The sequence below is a fragment of the Passer montanus genome, unplaced genomic scaffold (assembly GCF_014805655.1).
Source record: "Passer montanus isolate IOZ18808 unplaced genomic scaffold, ASM1480565v1 scaffold77, whole genome shotgun sequence".
Lineage (NCBI taxonomy): Eukaryota > Metazoa > Chordata > Aves > Passeriformes > Passeridae > Passer > Passer montanus.
This window is the reverse complement of record NW_024372923.1, coordinates 149,419-166,245: the sequence shown is the minus strand read 5'-3', so window position 1 is coordinate 166,245 and position 16,827 is coordinate 149,419. Positions and strand designations below refer to the sequence as shown.

Below are 16,827 nucleotides of genomic sequence, written 5' to 3'. Positions count from 1 at the left end.
GCCTGAGGAGCCGTGGCCTGGTTTAACCTGTGCTGATTCCCTCAGAGCTGGCCCCCCCTCCCCCCCCCCCTCCGCCCGCCCCGCCCGCAGCACGGCGGCGGCGGCGGCAGCGGAGCGCGGTCGGAGCGGCGCCCACAGCCGGCCCGGCCGGGCCGCTCCGCCGCCAGCGCGGGCAGCGCTCGGTAAGCGATGCTCGGAGCGCAGCGGGGCCCCGCAGCCCCGGGGGGTGCCGGGGGGCGGGCGGACAAAGGGCGGCGGTGCGCCCTGCCCGGGGACGGGGCGGCTCGGCGGGGATGGGGTTGCAGGGTGGTACCGCATCCCCGCCGAGCGGGCTGCGGGTGTCCGCCTTTGTGCCGCCGGGTCTCAGCCCGGCCCGCGGTGAGCGGGGGGCACCGCGGAGGAGCCGCCCGGGCGGCCGGAGGGAGCTGGGGCGGTGGGATGCGTGCCCGGAGCGGCGGGGGGTGCGGGATGCTGAGCCCGGCGTGCGGGGATGCGCGGCTCTCCGGAGTTTGGCGAGCGCTCCGCACCCGCCCCGAGTCCTCTGCCTCTGCCGCTGGAATTATTTCCTGCGAAAGGATCAACACGTGCTTTCCTTTCTCCGGGCCGGGAGAGCTGCTCCAGCGGGGCTGAACCTTGGGTGCCGCCGGGCTCGGCGCAGCGCTGCCCGGGTTCGGGGTCTCACGGGAGCCGTGCCTCAGCATCCCCGCAGAGATGCTCTCCGGCTCACCCGGGGCCAGCGCGCACTCCCCACCTCGCATCTCACTCCTGGCACGTGTGGGGTGGGCAGCAGGACAGGGGGACAGGCCGGTCCCCGGGGTTCTCCAGCCCCCGACGCTGCTGCGGTGGGACACGGCAGCGCCTCGCTGTGCCAAGTGCCCTGGCAGGGGGGTTGTCCTAGAAAGCCTGCAAGTCTTGTTTCTCCATTCACTGACGTCAGGTTGATCGGGTTCTAAGGTACGCGAAGGTTTCACCTACAGCTGTACGTGGAGATTTCACGGGCGAGGGGCTTTTCCTCAATAATTTGATTTTCTGGACGCAGGGAGAGTTTGTAACGGCGCGGTGCCTGTCACTGAGCTGTGCCGCTGCCTCTCGGTGCCGTGCGGTCTCCACAGACGCTGGTGTACCTTGGCAGCTCATCCCCTCCTTAGGAAATCCTCTGGAGTGAAAAGTGAGCGTAATTTGTTATGAAATAGGCTGATAGACAAAACTTCAGTTGGCGATTGAAACCAGATGTGCATATTTTCCTTTTGAATCCTCAAGCAATGCTAAAAGTCTGTTTTGACAGATTAAAAACTACTTGCAAATTGCAGAGGTAGCAGTGTTTTGCGATAATCCACTAAAAACACTGAGGGCTGTGAGCATCTCTGCCCAGTGTTGGGTATTTCCAAGCACAGGAGGTGCTGCTGCCATCACAAAGCACAGATTCCCTTGGCCTGCCCCTATCGTGGGCAGAAATATTTACCAGGGCTTGGCTGAGGGCTGGAAAAAGAAACAGAGAAACCCCAAAACAGTGTAGATAATGTTTCTAGAGAAAATATTTGCAGTGGGTCATGAAACAGATTAATTAGAGTGATAGTAAAAAACCTGAATTTCAGAGTGGTTTGCTCTGTCTGTGCCTCTTGTGGGTCGGTGCAGGTTTGAAGTGAGCTTTTGATTTATTTCTTCATTTTTGAGAGTCCTGTGGAGCCTGAGGATGCTTGTGGCAGTGGGTGTGTCACACCCAGCTCTGGACAGCCCTGCTCAGAGGGGCAGGATTAGGACTGGAGGCACTTTATCGGGAGAAGCACTCAGCCTCCTTGCTTCCAGAAGCAGGGGGAAAAACCCCAGCCAAAACAACCTGCCGTGGAATTGCTTCCTTCTCTCCCCTTAGAGGAGGGAAGGACACGGTGCCAAGCCCAGCCACGTGGAGCACGGCCACGCTGCTGAACCCCTGGCTCCAGACTTTCTCACTCCCAGCTTCAGCCCAGAGCAGGGAGGGAAATTTCTGTGACTTCCAGCTCCGCACAGGGCCGAGGTGTCCAGGAACCACAGCGGTTATAGAAAGCAGATGGCCTTTTGCTGTAAATGCAAAACTTTGCATAGGAAATCTGTGCAAATCAGCCCAGTGGATAATTGATCTGTGCGAGTGAGATCCAGATTTTTGTGTATGGAGATCAAGCAGACTGTGGGACAGAGCCAGCTCCAATGTAGGTTAATTTTCAGCTATGGATACCTGCATAAATAAATACATGAGTATAAATATGCACACATGCAAATAGGCAAACATATACCAATAAAAATCCCCAAATCTGCATTAGTTAATTATATGCAATTTTTTTTTTCTAGTAGTAGAAAAGGCTTGCTTCACTCTCAGCAAAAGTATAGGCAGAACAAGATACACAACTTTTTGCCAAAACACCTGTATTTGTGTGCAGAACTGACACCATGGGCTGTGTCCTGATGGGTGGGGAGGGGAATGAGCTTTTATTCCACTTGTTTATTTATTATTGCTGGTTGATTTCTGATTTCTCAAATGGCAGCTGTGTGGTTTGAGACTCTTCCTCCTTTTTTCTTTCTTTCTTATAATATTGCATAGAATTTTTCTTTAATTTGCCAGGATGGGGGTGGTTTGCACTTGCCTTGCAAAATCTCAGATGGAAAAGAGGACACCCCAAGCTGAGAGGGTGATTTTGGTTTTGTTCCCTTCCCCCTCCCGTGTCACGTGGTTTGTCAATTGATGTTGCTGGGAAATAGTCCTAATGAACATTAATCTGTGGCAGGGCAGACTTTGGACCAGCGGGCTGGGACAGGGCGAGGTGCCAGAGATGCTCATAGCTGTTTGGAGAGCTGGGTCGAGTCTCCTTCCCACATCCCAGGGGAGGGACAGGGCAGGCAGAGCCTTTGTGTCAGATCTGCACTCACAAAACTCTCTCCTAGAGGGAAAATACCTTCAGAAAGACAAGTTTTATTCCCGTGGCCATGGGGCACCAGGGCAGCAGAGGAGCTGGGATGTTGCTCCTCTGCAGCTCCTCATGTAAGCTCTCTTCTTGGCTGACGTTTTCTGCTCCTTTCTCTCCCAAAACGGGAGGAGGAGGAAGAGGAAGCAAGCCTGCTGACTCGGGGAAACAGAACTAAAAAATAAAAAAAGAAAGCAGGTCTGCTGAGCAGCAGAGGGCTGTGAGTGCCGTGGGTCTCACGTGTGGTGGGAACCACAGCTCCCATTGCAGGGGTCCCTGCAGGGCTGGGCAAAACTATCACCAAAACAACAGCCTGCTCCTCAGAGAGCTAAATATAAACCCACCAGGCAAAGAGGAGGGAATTTCCCACCCTGCTACTCCTCTGTGCCTGCCAGCCTGCCCAGTCATGAAGCCTGTGGGCTGCTCCCCCCAGGGAAGCTCCTGTCCCTGATCCCCAGCATGTCGTGGGATGAGTGCCACCACTTTCTGCAGGGATGACACCTTCTGTGCATTCCTTGGAAGTGGTCAGGACACGGGCAGACCCGAGCCCTGGAGCTCTGGTCCTGCCCACAGGTCTCCCCACGAGCAGGGGCCGTGTTGTAGTTGTGAAAAAGGATTTCTCCAAGGTCACACTGTGTGCCTGCAGTTGCAGCCTGGCTGCCCATGGCCCAGCTCTTTCTGCAGAGCAGCAATGCAGAACATGGCTCTGCTACAGGGAGCTGGAGGGAGCAGATCCATGGGCTGATTTGTTTTTCCAAACTTTTCTGAGTTGGCTGCCTTTAGGGAGACAAAAATTCCCAAGCAAGAGCCTCGCTGGGATGGTGCATCTCAGCACAGGCTGTGGATGTGTGGGTCTTCAGTCATCCACAGGTGGGGTGGGGATTGAAAATTAAGAAGTGTGGTGGTGCAGGTAATTTCCAGCCAGAATTTCTCCTGGCTTCAGGTGGTTTATCCGTGAGTTTTGTAGCCTGTGGTGTTGGATATGTGTGATATGACATATGCTGTGTAAGATAAATAAGATTTGGTGTGTTAGAAGTTTCTTTGCAACGCAGGAAGGATTAAACTGCATTAGGCTGACCTGGAGGAGCAGCACCAAACCCTGTGTGAAGCCTGGCTGCTCCCAGCACTGCTTGCTGTGGGTCCCTGCATGGATGGGTGGGAAGTACCAGGCCACTTTGGCTCAGTAATCACTTCATTTGAGTAATATTTTAAGAACTGGTTGAGTGAGTGCAAAAAATCCGTTCTGGTGCATTGAGTTTCTGTACCTCCCCCTTAAAAGTGTACCCAAGGGAGACTTGGTCATGGTTTTTGCTTTTAGAGGATTAAATATAGCAGCATCATTGGTGTCACTCCTCTGTAGTCCATTTGAAGCATCCCTTGGGCTACATCATTCCCTGTTTTTGTGGCTGCTGGCCATAGCTTTTGCTGTCAGCAGCCAGGGCCCGGGGCTGGCTGTGCGGTAGGTATGGGGCCGTGGTGAGAGAGGAGTTTGACTTCGCGGCCGTTCTGTGCTTGCAAATCCTCATGTCTCCTAGGGTTTGTAAAAAATGGGATCTGGCAAGCTCTGATCCAGCAGCTGGAAAACCTGCTCTCCCTCTCTCTGCTCCAAACCAGCTCCTGGAAGGGAGGACCAGGGGTTCTTTGGATGGCTGAGGAGAAGGAGGGCTCGGGAGGTGGTGGGGCAGAAGGACGTGGCTGCCCAGGGACATCAGGGACTGGCTTTGGTCTCAGTGACTGGTCTGGGCCAGGGGGTCAAGAGACTCACCCCTCATCCTGCTCCTAAAACCAAGAGGATGAGTTGAAGTGTGTTACCAGCTTGCCTTTAAGGTATCGTTTTTGTCCTTTACCCTATAGCAGCTCTTGCAGTGACCCCAGACAAGCCTCCGTGCTCCTCTGCCCCAGCTGTGCAAGTGCCATCATCACTGTTCTGCACCAATGGGAAATGTTAATTATAAGGAAAAGGAGTTAATGCAGACAACTGGTCTTCTCTGGTTAGGACAGCCTGGCAGCACAGTTAGGCCAGGTGGAGCTGGCCATTTCTCCTTTCAAGTGATGTGGAATGCAGACAACTGGTCTTCTCTGGTTAGGACAGCCTGGCAGCACAGTTAGGCCAGGTGGCCATTTCTCCTTTCAAGTGATGTGGGAAAGTCACAATAACTGATTTTTGTGTTTCTGTGACTGCCTTAACCTTACTGAGAACAGCTTTCTGGTGTGCTGGGCAATAGCTGTCAATGCTATGAAATTACTTCAAGTGTATATATTATTATCCCAGTTACTCAAGTGCTTTGGGGTTTTTTTGTCCCAGCTGGTACAAATGAATATTGTATAATATTTTTGAAAGGACAAGTTTTGATATTATGAACTAGGTGCCAAAAGCTACAATTGTGTGCCAAATCTGAAGAGCCATTATAATTATAAAGATACAGAAAGCATTAGAAGTATCCATTTTTGGGTTTGTAGACTCTCTGTTAACTCAGGAAAACAGTACAGCCCAGAAAAGCTGTTGTTGCCCCTGGATCTCTGGAAGTGTCCAAGGCCAGGTTGGAGAGGGCTTGGAGCAGCCTGGTGTGGTGGGATTTGTCCCTGGCCATGGCAGGGGGTTACAATGAGATGCTCTTTAAGGTCCCTTCCAGTCCAGGCCATTCTGTGATTATTGGACTGTCAGTTGTGCTGTAAATGAAATGCAGTGCAATGGATGGTACATCTCAGAGTGAAAGCGTCGTGAATGAAGAAGTACACTGCCAAAATGTAAATGTTTCATTTGGAAACTCTCAGCCACATTTTCAGCTGTGCATGGTTTGTGTTGTTGGTAGAAATTACTTTTCCCATGGAGGTTTCAGATCTACGTATTTGAAACTTAATTTAAACAAAAAGTTCCAGCCCTGCAGTGTGGTGGCTCGTGCTGTCCCTGTGCCTGTCTTGTGAACCCCATGACACACCAGCAAGGTGGCAGCTCCAAGAGGGGCTGGACAAAGCCAGGCCAGCCTGTGGAGGAGCTGCTCTGTCACCCACCCTCCTGACCCCTGCTCAATCCCAGCCTGGGCCATGGGGGCTGCTGGCCAGGGGGGCAACAGCTCACTCGGGGTGTGGGGCAGCGAGCCAGGAGAGCCCTGCTTCTGGGACTGCTCTGTGGATCACCACTTTTAGTAACTTGCTGAGTTAATTCTTGCTAGGGCATGGGCTCAGTGATCTTAGTTTCCAACCTAATGATTCCATGATCCAGTGTCTTTCAGAAAGGCCCCAGTGCAGAGGTAAAGCTGTGGCCCTGGCTGAGAGCTGCAGTCATTGGTGATGCTGTAGTTTATTGCAGTGACTATTGTCTGTGTTGTTCAGGAAAAAGTTGCACTTTGCCCTTGTCTGGATCTGCATAGCTCCATCTTCTGCCGTGCTGGGAGGTGTCCCACAGCTGCTCTGCTCCCTCCGAGGGACCTGCTCAGCTTCTCCTGCCCTCTCTGGGGCAGCCAGGCCATCCTCAGCAGTTTCCACTCCACATTCCCCCTGTCTTGTGCTGTGCCTGTGTCTTGAGGCCCCCCAGTTACTCCTGGAATCCCCTCCAGACCTCGGGTAGAGGTGGGGAGAGGCTCCAGGTGCCCACAGAGGGCATGGAGTGCAGAGCACAGAGGCTGTACCATCCAGGAGACCCCAAATTTATCCAGCCTGTGGACACATCCCTGCCTGCCTGGGTGACCTACTGCACCATGCAGGAGCCTGGGCTCGTGCCCCTGCCTTTGAGGTGAGTGGCTTTTAAGCAATTTAATTTTTTAGCTTGTAACCAAGTGTGCTGGCTGCTTCTCTCTGTTCTGTATCACCACGCTGCTCTCTGTATTTAGCACTTTGCTGGTCTCAGTCACTTACAGAGCCCTGGTTTTCCTGTTTCCTTCCCAAATGCTGCCAGAAATGTTGCATGGCATGGGGTGGCAGTGTAGTTTCTGTCACAGCCAGTGCCACCAGTTACCTGCAGGTCTGTTTGAGATGTGCCAGTAAAGGGTTATCAGCTGCTGTCATCCACTTCTGTGCACTTTAATGAGGTGTTTTATGCCAGTGCTCCCTTTCACCTGCACAAAGGCTTCAGGTGAGGGGAGAGCTCTTCCCTTGGTGTTGTAATTGTGGTTCCTGACTCGCTGACCTCGCACTGAAACCAGAGCCTTGCTGGGCTCGAGGTCTCACCCTCCACATTTATCAGGCTGCCTTGTGCCTGTCCTCAGGGACCACCAGTGGTGATGGCTCAGAAGATTTTTGGCATGATCTTGTAAAATTGAAGGTGTAAATTTATTTGGAGCTGTTGTTTAAGGAAGATCTATATTTGGTGCCTGCTGTTTAATATCATCCCAGGTTACTCCTGACAAATGTGACTGTGTTGTTTTCCTTTCTGCTCAGGACAGTAATGTTTATATTGTCTATTTCTTCCTTTTCTGTGTCCTGACTAATGATTCCACCATTCTTTCTGTTGTTGTCAGTGTGACTTCTTATTGTCCTTAATATCTATAAAATCCCCTGTATCTTGTTTTCTACCAGAACCTACTGTTCAACTAGCAGTCTCATTCATTTAAGGTGCTGGCCTTATTTTAGGGACTTCATAATGATTTACAAATTCCAGGATTCATTAGTTCCTTCTCTCATTAGGGTTGCAAGTTGATACATGTTTTCTCCATGTGATGAAGGTGGACGTTTTTGCTGCCCTATTTGTCCTGGGCAATCATTCATGTTTGTGCACTGACAAAATACCTGGCGTGGTTCCCTTGCTGGCAGCTTTGGAGCAGGGATGGGATGCAGCATTTAGGTCAGTTCTCCTCGGGATGCTGTTTCAGGAGTGGGCTTTGTGGTTCACACCACGCTGGTGCTGGGGCCAACCCATCTGTCCTGTGGGCTTCCCCTTTCTGTGGCACAAGGGAATCTGTTTCTCTCCTGATTTTCATCCTTGGCATGAGAGAAAGAGGGGTATTTGGAGACTACCCAGAGATGGAGATCTATGGGGTGGAAAATGCAGATTTTTAATTTCTTTTCCCCCTTTATTACTGCCTATTCACGCTGTCATAACTGAGCTCGAGGAGTGAAGGACAGAACTGTGTTCCTGCCAGCCCAAATAAAACCAGGGGCTGTTTGCATTTCCACTTACTTTTTTTTTTTTTTAATTTTCCTCACCTCCTAAATGGGCAGCAAAATCTGGGGTTTTATGGCTGCTAAGCTATAGTGGATCTCATCCTGCCCTGCTCCATGGGAATCAGGGGCGTCTCTGGGGACAAAGCATCCCAATTTTGGGAAAATTGTCCTCTGTGGGCATTACTTCTCTGGCTGGGCAGTGCCCTGGTGGGTACCTTGCTTTGGGGCAGTGGTACCTGGGGCTTGCTGGAGCTGTTCCCTGTGGGAAGCATCTCACTGCTGGCCCTCAGGGACCCCTGAAGGAGCCAGACCTGCAGAAGGTTTGGGCTCTACGTGCTGCTGACACCTCTCAGGAGCCCTGAGCGTGTTACAGCAACAGATTCCGTATTATTCCAGCCTCGCCAGCGTCTCCCTGGATATTAAAAACACCAGCTAAAAGCCAAGTCCAAGCTCTCCATGAATGACTGTGTGGAAATGCTGTCGGGCACGTTTCACTGCTGCTTTGGCTTTGATTTGGGCGGGTAAACACCGTGAGTGGGTGTTTGCTTTGACTTCTCCCTCGTAGCGAGAGACTTCCTTTGAGGGAAGGCGAAGCCTCCAGTGCTGTTCCCCATCCCAGCAGCAGCCCAGTCTGCCTGTGGCTGGGTGTTGGCAGTGCCTTCCCTGCATGCCTGGGCCTCGTGCTGCCCAGCAGCAGTGGGAACCCCCAGTTTCCTCAGGATCAGGATGCTCCATGCCCAGAGCTCTGCTCACGGGTGTGAATAACCCTGGCAGAGCCTGGTTCCTCCATGGGGATGTGGCACAGTCATCCCAGTTGGGATGATGCTCCTTGGCTGGCATCTCCTTCTGCTTGTCCCACACTCTGCTCTGTTCCCCTTGAAGCTTCCCAAAATCACCTGAAGGATGGCTCTGACGTCAGAGATAACTTTTGCCACGTGTTGGGTGATCGCTGGGGGAGGCAGGGTGGGTGCAGCCCATCCTCTCCTTGCCCTGCTGCACCAACAAGAGCCCTGTGCTCATCACACATTCCCATCTCCACCAGAGCCATCAAACCCGGCTCCTTGGCAGCCTCTGCACGTAGGAACCATCTTCTGGTAACAGATTGTTGTGTATTTAATGAACCCAAGGAAAACAAGGGAGGCTGCGGGGCGAGGCGAGTTTGCTCTTCAGTCTGCCAAATTTCCCCTCATCCACACAACCCACAGATGTTTGGCTGCTCGTGCCTTAAAGAGATTTATGGAAGATGCAGGGCTCGGAAATTTATGGGGACATGGAAGTGGCAGTGTGGGCAAAAGTTTCCTGGCCCTGGAGGGCTCCTGCCCTCCCTGTCCTGGGCCTTCCCCTGGCCGGTGTTGGTGGCAGCGGGTGGACAAACAGCAGGGAAAAGTGCCTTTGGTCGCTAGGAGGATTAATGAAGGCTCCAGGTTTGTCTTTCAGCAGCCCAGGAGCTCTTTGAAAGCCATTTCTCAGCTGAGGAATGAACCCCCAGAGCCTGCCTGAGTGCCAGAGTACTTTGGTCTAATGCAAACAGTGTGGGGAGTGCAGGTGACAGCAGACACGTGTGTCACCCTGTGTGGGCACAGACACCATCCACTGAAATCATCTGAAATTGTTTTAATACTGCCTGCTGAGTTCAGAGAGAAAATTTCAATTTTTGGAAGGTTCTCAGTGATCATTTTGCTGGGCTTCACTCAAGGGTTCTGCATTGTTAAAGTATTTATTCATAAAGGGGAGGTGGTAGAAGATAACGTGGAGTCTGGCAGTTGATCCATACATCCAGGATTTTCCTGCTTTACATCCAGGCATGTCCATAAGGGCTGTCAGCCTCTACCTGTTTGCCACTTCAACCTTGCAGAAGGGAGAAATCTGACTCACAGCAGCATCCAAATTGGCTGTGACAGCGATGATGGTGTTGTGGGTCTTGGCAAGTGTTCCCCAATTAATCAGGGAGATGTCCCAGATCCTGCTCCTGCTTCATCTGGGTGGGATTTTAGTGGTCACTGATGAGCAGCAGCGTTACAGTCAGTGCTGAACTCGCTTTGCATCTCCAGGATTTGCTTCTCACAGGGACCCTGAGAGCTCTGGAGCCAGCAAGGAAGCCTGGGCTGGCTGAGAATTCTCCTAACTGAGGGTGAGGAGGCCCTGGCACAGGGTGACAGAGCAGCTGTGGCTGCCCCTGGATCCCTGGCAGTGCCCAAAGCCAGGCTGGACAGGGCTTGGAGCACCTGGGACAGTGGAAGGTGTCCCTGCCCATGGTAGGGGTTTGGAATGAGATGAGATTTAAGGTCCCTTCCAAGCCAAACCATTCAGTGATTCTAACCCTGAGAGCATTATTACGTGTCTGGAAGCAGATGGAGGCTGTTTCATAGGGACAGGTACTCTGAGGGCTTCGTGTGCTGTTTGAAGTTGTTTGTGCTGGGAAGTGTCAGTAAAAGCAGTGTGGTGGGGCTGTCTCCAGCTCAGACATCTCAGGCTGCATTTGGGAAAAGAATATAAGGAAGGAACAAGAATTGGTTTTTTGTGTCTGTTTACTAGAGCAGCATGCTCTGAGCAGTAATTAAAAGTAAACCCAGACCGTGCTGCCTTGTTCAGCATCCCGAGTTGTTGAGATTAAGCAGCCAAAGCAATTCTCAATTCAGCAATTCCTCAGCTTTTGGGAGCATGGCCAACACTCACAGTGTCTCACAGACCACTGCAAATTCTTGTAATAAATCTCACAACTGGGGCAGCAGGGGAAACCCACAGAAAGGTGAGATGGTTTGTTGGAGCAGCAGGCTGGACTGCTGCTGCTGCCTCAGCTGCTCTTCTCCAGGGACAACGCTTCCAGGGACAATACTTCCATGGAAATACTACTCCAAGGTAGAAGCAGTCCCCTAATGAGTGGAATAGGCAACAATTACAGGTTTGCTCAAAGAAAATGTGTGATTTCTGTGGTCACTGAGACTGGATCAGCTGTAGGCTCTGTGTGCATAGCCCACACTTGCAGGGATGGGGCAGCCAAAACTTCCCTGGATAACCTGTGCTGGACCCTTACCACCCTCACAGGGAAGAGTTTTTTGTTAATATCTAATCCAAGCCTGCTCTCTTTCAGTTTGAAGCCATTCCCCCCTGTCCTGCCCCTCCCCACGGCTCTGTGCCTGCACCTCTCTCTTGCTGTCGCTGTTTTGCGATGTCTAATTTTGCTTTCTTCTTTTCCTTTTCGGTTGCCAGGGAGGAAAAGGCAAAGTCACTGCCAGCACCATTTCCTTCGAGCTAAAGATGTTGATACAAAGCACCTCTGCCCCTGCCCTGTCCTTTCAGTCCTCCTGCTGCTGGTGTGTCCAGGACTCACTCCCCTGCCTCTCCTAGTACCTAAGAGCACGGGGGCAATAAACCTTTTACCCAAGTAGATGGTGTGTAATCTTCCTTAATTCCTTATTCCCTTTCTTGTGAGTGCTTGCCTGCAGTTGAGGTCCAACCCAAGCATGTAGATCTGGGCTTGAGCTTGGACTTCAGGCTCTTCCTAGAGATTTGGGGGTGTTTGGATGTGTGGTTTGGGGCTTGGAGTGCAGCGGGACCCTCTGCCTTGTGTGACTTTGCTGTCAGGCTGAGGCAGTGCCCAGGCACGTGGAGCAGGGGATGGGATTGAAATAATAGAGTTTTATTTGCTTGGTAATTCATTTGTGGCTGTGGCAGGAGCCTGGTGTGGCTGTGGCTCCTGGTGGTGAGGGTTATCTCAGGCTGCATGTGGCATTTTTGGCTCCTAACGTGGCCCCATGGGATGGGTGCTGTCATGGGAGACCTCGAGCTCCTTCTGGCTATGGATTTCCAGCTTGGCTGTCCTGCCCTGGCAGGACAGGAGAGCTCTGGGCTGTGCTGGTGAAGCTGTGCTCCCTGGTGAAGCTGTTGCTCACGGGCACTGAGGTGATTATGGTTCCTGAAGCTGTGCAGACCTATGGAGCCATGCTCACCTCACACACTGCTCCCCCCTTTGCTGTGTTTTGTGCAAGCAGGTCCTTTACTTGCTAATCACTGCTGAAAGTGTGTCCTTGCCTTGTTAGCCCTGGAGAAGTCCAGTCTGGGTGCAAGCAGGAGGCAGAGGAAGACATTTCCTTGTTCCTTGTCTTTGGCTGGCAGTCTCTGAGCACCTGGAGCGTGGGGCAGCACGCGATTTTGCCAGGCAGGAGTTGGGCAGGAGTGGAGCACTGTGTGAGAGCCATGGTGTCCTGGATGGTGTTTGAGCTTCCATCACCCTGAGGAGCAGGAGGAGCTGACTGCAGGCTCAGGGTGGCATGGGCAGGGCTGCAGCCTTTCTCCTCCCAGGGCTGGGCATCCTGGGCCAGCTCTTGGCTCCTGACAGAGTCCCAGGGGACAGTCGTCCATGGAAATGTCATCCTCTGAAAGTCACATGGGCTGACTCATGATCCTGCTTGCTCAGGAATGGTCCATGGGGCATTTCCAGAGTGTAAAGATTTCTTCTCGGGCCCTGAATGGCATCTTTCACATTTATTGGAGGTTTTACCCCATAAATAAACTCGATATTCTCTGATGGCATAGACTCAAGCAAGGGGAACAAACTGCCCAGAGCTGAGCCTACTCAACCCTGTTGCAGAAGACAGATTATTGCTTGAGTGAGGAAATAAACCCAGACTGAGCTACATGCAAATGATAGACTTAATGGATTTTTTCCAAATTCACAGCACAATAAATCAAGAAATTGAGGATGTACTCCTTGGCATTGTCCAAAGCCCTGAGGGTGAGACAGGCTGTGCCATGAGGAGATTCATTGTAGCTCCAAATCACTTCTAAGAAGTGAAAGGATGGGGAGAGAGGCATGATTTTTATTTTGGGTGAATATTGCCGTGTTATGCTTGCAGAAAACCTTAAACCCCACCGTTTTCAATTACAGTCACCAGTTTTGGCTTTTTCCCCAAATTCTTTGTAGCCTCCTGTAGGATTTGGGAGGGGATGACCAGCTGTGCTGTGCCTGGTCTGACTGCACAGAGAAATCAAGGTGTGCATAGTGGAGGGAATTTCTGTTCCACTGGTGAGAGTGGGATGGTGGTGAAGCCCTAGAATCATGCTCAGAGTTTGGCCCAGAGGGATTATGTGGAAAATGGATTTGTAGAAAATTTTAAAAATTTTACAGAAGTTTTACATAGTGTATATTTGTATTTAAACTTTGAGATAAGAAATGTTGACTTAGAAATACTATAGAATATGACAGACATTGTCAAGAGAAAAACTGAACTAAAAACAAGTTTCAAAGGATGGCATTGTAAATAAGATTAGATACTTTAGAGAAATAGAACTAAAAAAATTGTATTGTGGTAGGACTTACATTTACTTGTAGTAAGATTACATTTATAGTGTATTGTAATTAGAAAACAGCTTCTGATTGTGATGGTGTGAGTTATAACATCTGTATTGTCTCACCCTTCTCATGAGACTGAAAATGGAACAAAAGTTTTTAAAACACCTCTCAGTTGCCCCATCTCTGGGTCAGAAAAGAGCATAATCCTACAGGATTAGCTTTGGTTCTTCAGACTTGTGGGTCTAACCCACATTGAATAAACCCACAAATCTCAGTGGTTCCTTGCTCAGCCATTTTCTTCAAGCACAGCACAGGGAATGGTGCTGGGGCAGGGCTGGGGAGTGGGGTCCTGCTTGGGTCATGGCTTCTTCACTTTGATCAGCATTAAAAATTCAGCAGGGGCAGGTGATTTATATTCTGAGAGAATTCTCACTGTTCTGCTTGTGAGGTGTATCAGTATGCAAAACACAGCTCCAGCTCCTCGTTCCCTGTGCCCTTTCCACTGTAAATAGGTTTTATGTCAGTGTGTGTGGCTGGAGATGGATTATTGAGCTGGACAGGGGTTGAATGTTTTCTGTGCAGAGGGGTGGTGATCCCACAGCAAGAGGAAATCTGTGTGATGCTGGTCCTCAGTCTCCACAAGGAATATTTCTGGGGAATCATGGAGTTGGTAGGGTTGGAAAATACCTCTGAGATCATGGAGCCCAGCTGTTTCCCCACCACTAACCCATGTCCTCAAGTGCCACATCCACAGGGCTTTTCAGTCCCCCAGGGATGGGGACTCCAGGCCTGGTGACCCTTCCTCTGGGGAAGTTTTTCATCATTTGCATGGGGATGTGGTGCTGGTCACTGCTCGTGCTCCCTCCAGCTGTGGCAGAGCATCTGGCAGACAGTTTGCTGAATCTTGAGGTCTTTTCCACGCAGTTCAGAGTGGCAGGTGAGCAGGGCATGGCTGTGAGCCTGCTTGGAGCCTGCTGTGCTAACACACTCATGTGTGAGACCTCCCTCAGGGAAGGGCTCTTTGTCCCCCATGAGCAGCTCTAAGGCTGTGCTTGTGCCTCACAAGGAGCATGTTTGTTCCCCAGAGTTTATCTTTCAAGCCTGTGGATGAGAGTTGGATCTTTTCACTTAATTTTTTTCCAAGCCAAACACTCCATAGGTGTGATACTGTCTAGAAAGCAGCTCTGAGAGAAACCTCCTCCCACCTCTGCCGCTGCAAAGATCACGTGAGGCTTCTGCTTGCTCTGTGTTTTGAACCATGTAGAAAGCAGGATTTGCTAAAATTTGGGAGTTTCTTGTGGGCTGCCCATAAAGTGGGCTGCTCAGGAGATTGTGTCAATCCCAGTGGCCATGGCTTGAGTCTAAACTTAACCTTGACATCATGATGAAGACAGTTCCTTTATCTGATTGCAAATGAGGAAATACATTTCTTAAAGTAATTAATGGTCCCTGCAGAGCATTTTTTTATTAGCATGTGTGTGTGTGAAAGCATCCAGTCTATAAATACACTGTGGTTTCCTCCTCAGCATCAACAGGGTCCATCCTGGCCCTGCAGCCTGTGTCCCATGGCACTTGTTTGCATGGAGAGGATGTGACAGGGCAGGACCGTGCGTCAGGAGCCCTGGGAGGCAGGATGGGGAGCCAGGGATCACATTTCACTGGAAAGTTTCCCTTTTTTATTGCAGTTTCTCTGTGGGGATGGTTCCAAAACCCAAGCAAGCAGTGGTAGAAGTTGCTGATACCTGCAAGTGTGACATTGGGGTGGTGGTGGCTGCCAGCTTGGCAGCAGCTTGCAGTGCTGCCTGTCATTAGGGCTGTGTTAATTGCAGGGCTTGCAGATGAGCAGGGAGGTGTGATGGTGTGTGCTGCACCCTGGCCAGGGCAGGGAGCCTCTGCCTGTACTTGCTGCTGCTGCTGCCTGGGTGTGTACCCGAGTCTGCTGCTGCAGCATTAACCATCACCTCGGGGAAGGGCAATTATTCCTGAAGAAATCAGACCTGGTGAGTGTGCTTAGCTGCTCTCATGCTGCTCTGAACCCTCTTTGATCTCTGTGCCAACGGTGCCCCAGTGTCCTCCCAGCACAGAGTTTGTCCCTGCAGCCAGCACCCCTGGCTGTGTCAGGGTCAGGGACCGCTGAGATTGTGATAGATAGAAACCACAGAGCCACAGAATGCTGTGGTTGGGAATGCACCTTAGAGACCATCTCATTCCACCCCGTGCCATGGACACCTTCCACTGTCCCAGGATGCTCCAAGCCCTGTCCAACCTGGCCTTGACACATCCAGGGGCAGCCACAGCTCCTCTGCCAGGGCCTGCCCCCCCTCCCAGCCAAGAATTCCTTCCCAGCATCCCATCCAACCCTGCTCACAAATTACGTGTCATTTTGACACTCTGAAATGTTTACTTTTCTACTTGACAGTTTTTACTTGGTCACTGGGTTGCCCAGAGGTTTATGATGAAGTTAACAGTAAACTGTAAATTATGATTCCACTGATATCACATAGAAAGCTGGAGACTGGACCAGGAACCCTTGGGAACAGTAAATCTTCAGAAAATGTATTGATTCCCAATCTTGGCTTTGCACTCTGGATGAACTTTGTCCTCATAAAATAATAGAAGGTGATTTTTCTTTAGCAGCCAGCTGGCCTTTAAATGAGCTGCTCTTAACACCACTGCAAGCTCTAATCCAAGTAAACATGGACAGGATGGTTCAGGAGCTGGGAAGAGCAGCCATATCAGTTCAGAATAAGGGTTAATACTTAGTGGAATATTTTCATCCATTATCCTTAAACATCACAATTGGCTTTGACTGGATGGTACAAGATCAGTGTTTTGTGCTCTTTGGATTGTGCAAATGGTGAGTTTGGTTGTTTGCATTAACAAGCAAAGCAGCAAAATAATGAAACAGGATTAGGGGAGTGATTTGGGGAAAACGCTGATTTCGGTAATCAGATTTCAGTTGCAATCTGTCTGCTTTACAAGGGAATAAATCTGCTGGGGAGGATGCCAGGAGGTGAGGCAGGGCTCATGGTGAGGGCTGTATGAGCTGGCTTGCAGTTTTCATTTCAGGAGCCTGCTTGTTGTCCAGCCTTAGCTTTTCTTACCTAAAATTACCTAAGAAATAGGTGAAGCTCAAGGGGCACGGTGTGGCCCTTAGGGTTTCAGGGCAAGGAGCTGTCTCTCTTTCCCTGCAGGCAACTCTTTGCCTCGTGTTTTTCCCTAAAGGGCTCTTCATAGATTGGGAATCATGGAGTGACTGGGTGGGATAGGTGCATCCAGGGGATTTCACAGCCATAATGATGCTGGAGAGGCTTTTTCTGCTGGACATCTGCTCCCAGCTGGTCTGGGGGCAAAGGGTTCCTGTGAGATCAACCCTGGAGCTCTAATGAGCTCTTCTTTCAATGTCTTTTGTATCTTCAGTATAGGGGATGCCAGTCCCCTCCTCTCATGGAGAATTCAGAGGAAACTTTATTAATTTGGCTGCAATATTTGTGTCCC

General features: G+C 50.9%; 1 protein-coding gene across 1 annotated transcript in view; it reads left to right on the top strand.

The window, feature by feature from the left end:
* The first annotated feature begins 63 nt into the window (after window positions 1–63).
* FAM53B (family with sequence similarity 53 member B) overlaps window positions 64–16,827 on the top strand; it is a 45,392-nt gene continuing 28,628 nt past the window's right edge. The window contains exon 1 of the mRNA XM_039731434.1: window positions 64–182. The gene's annotated coding sequence lies outside the window, so the exon portion shown is untranslated. The remainder of the gene's footprint in view (window positions 183–16,827) is intronic.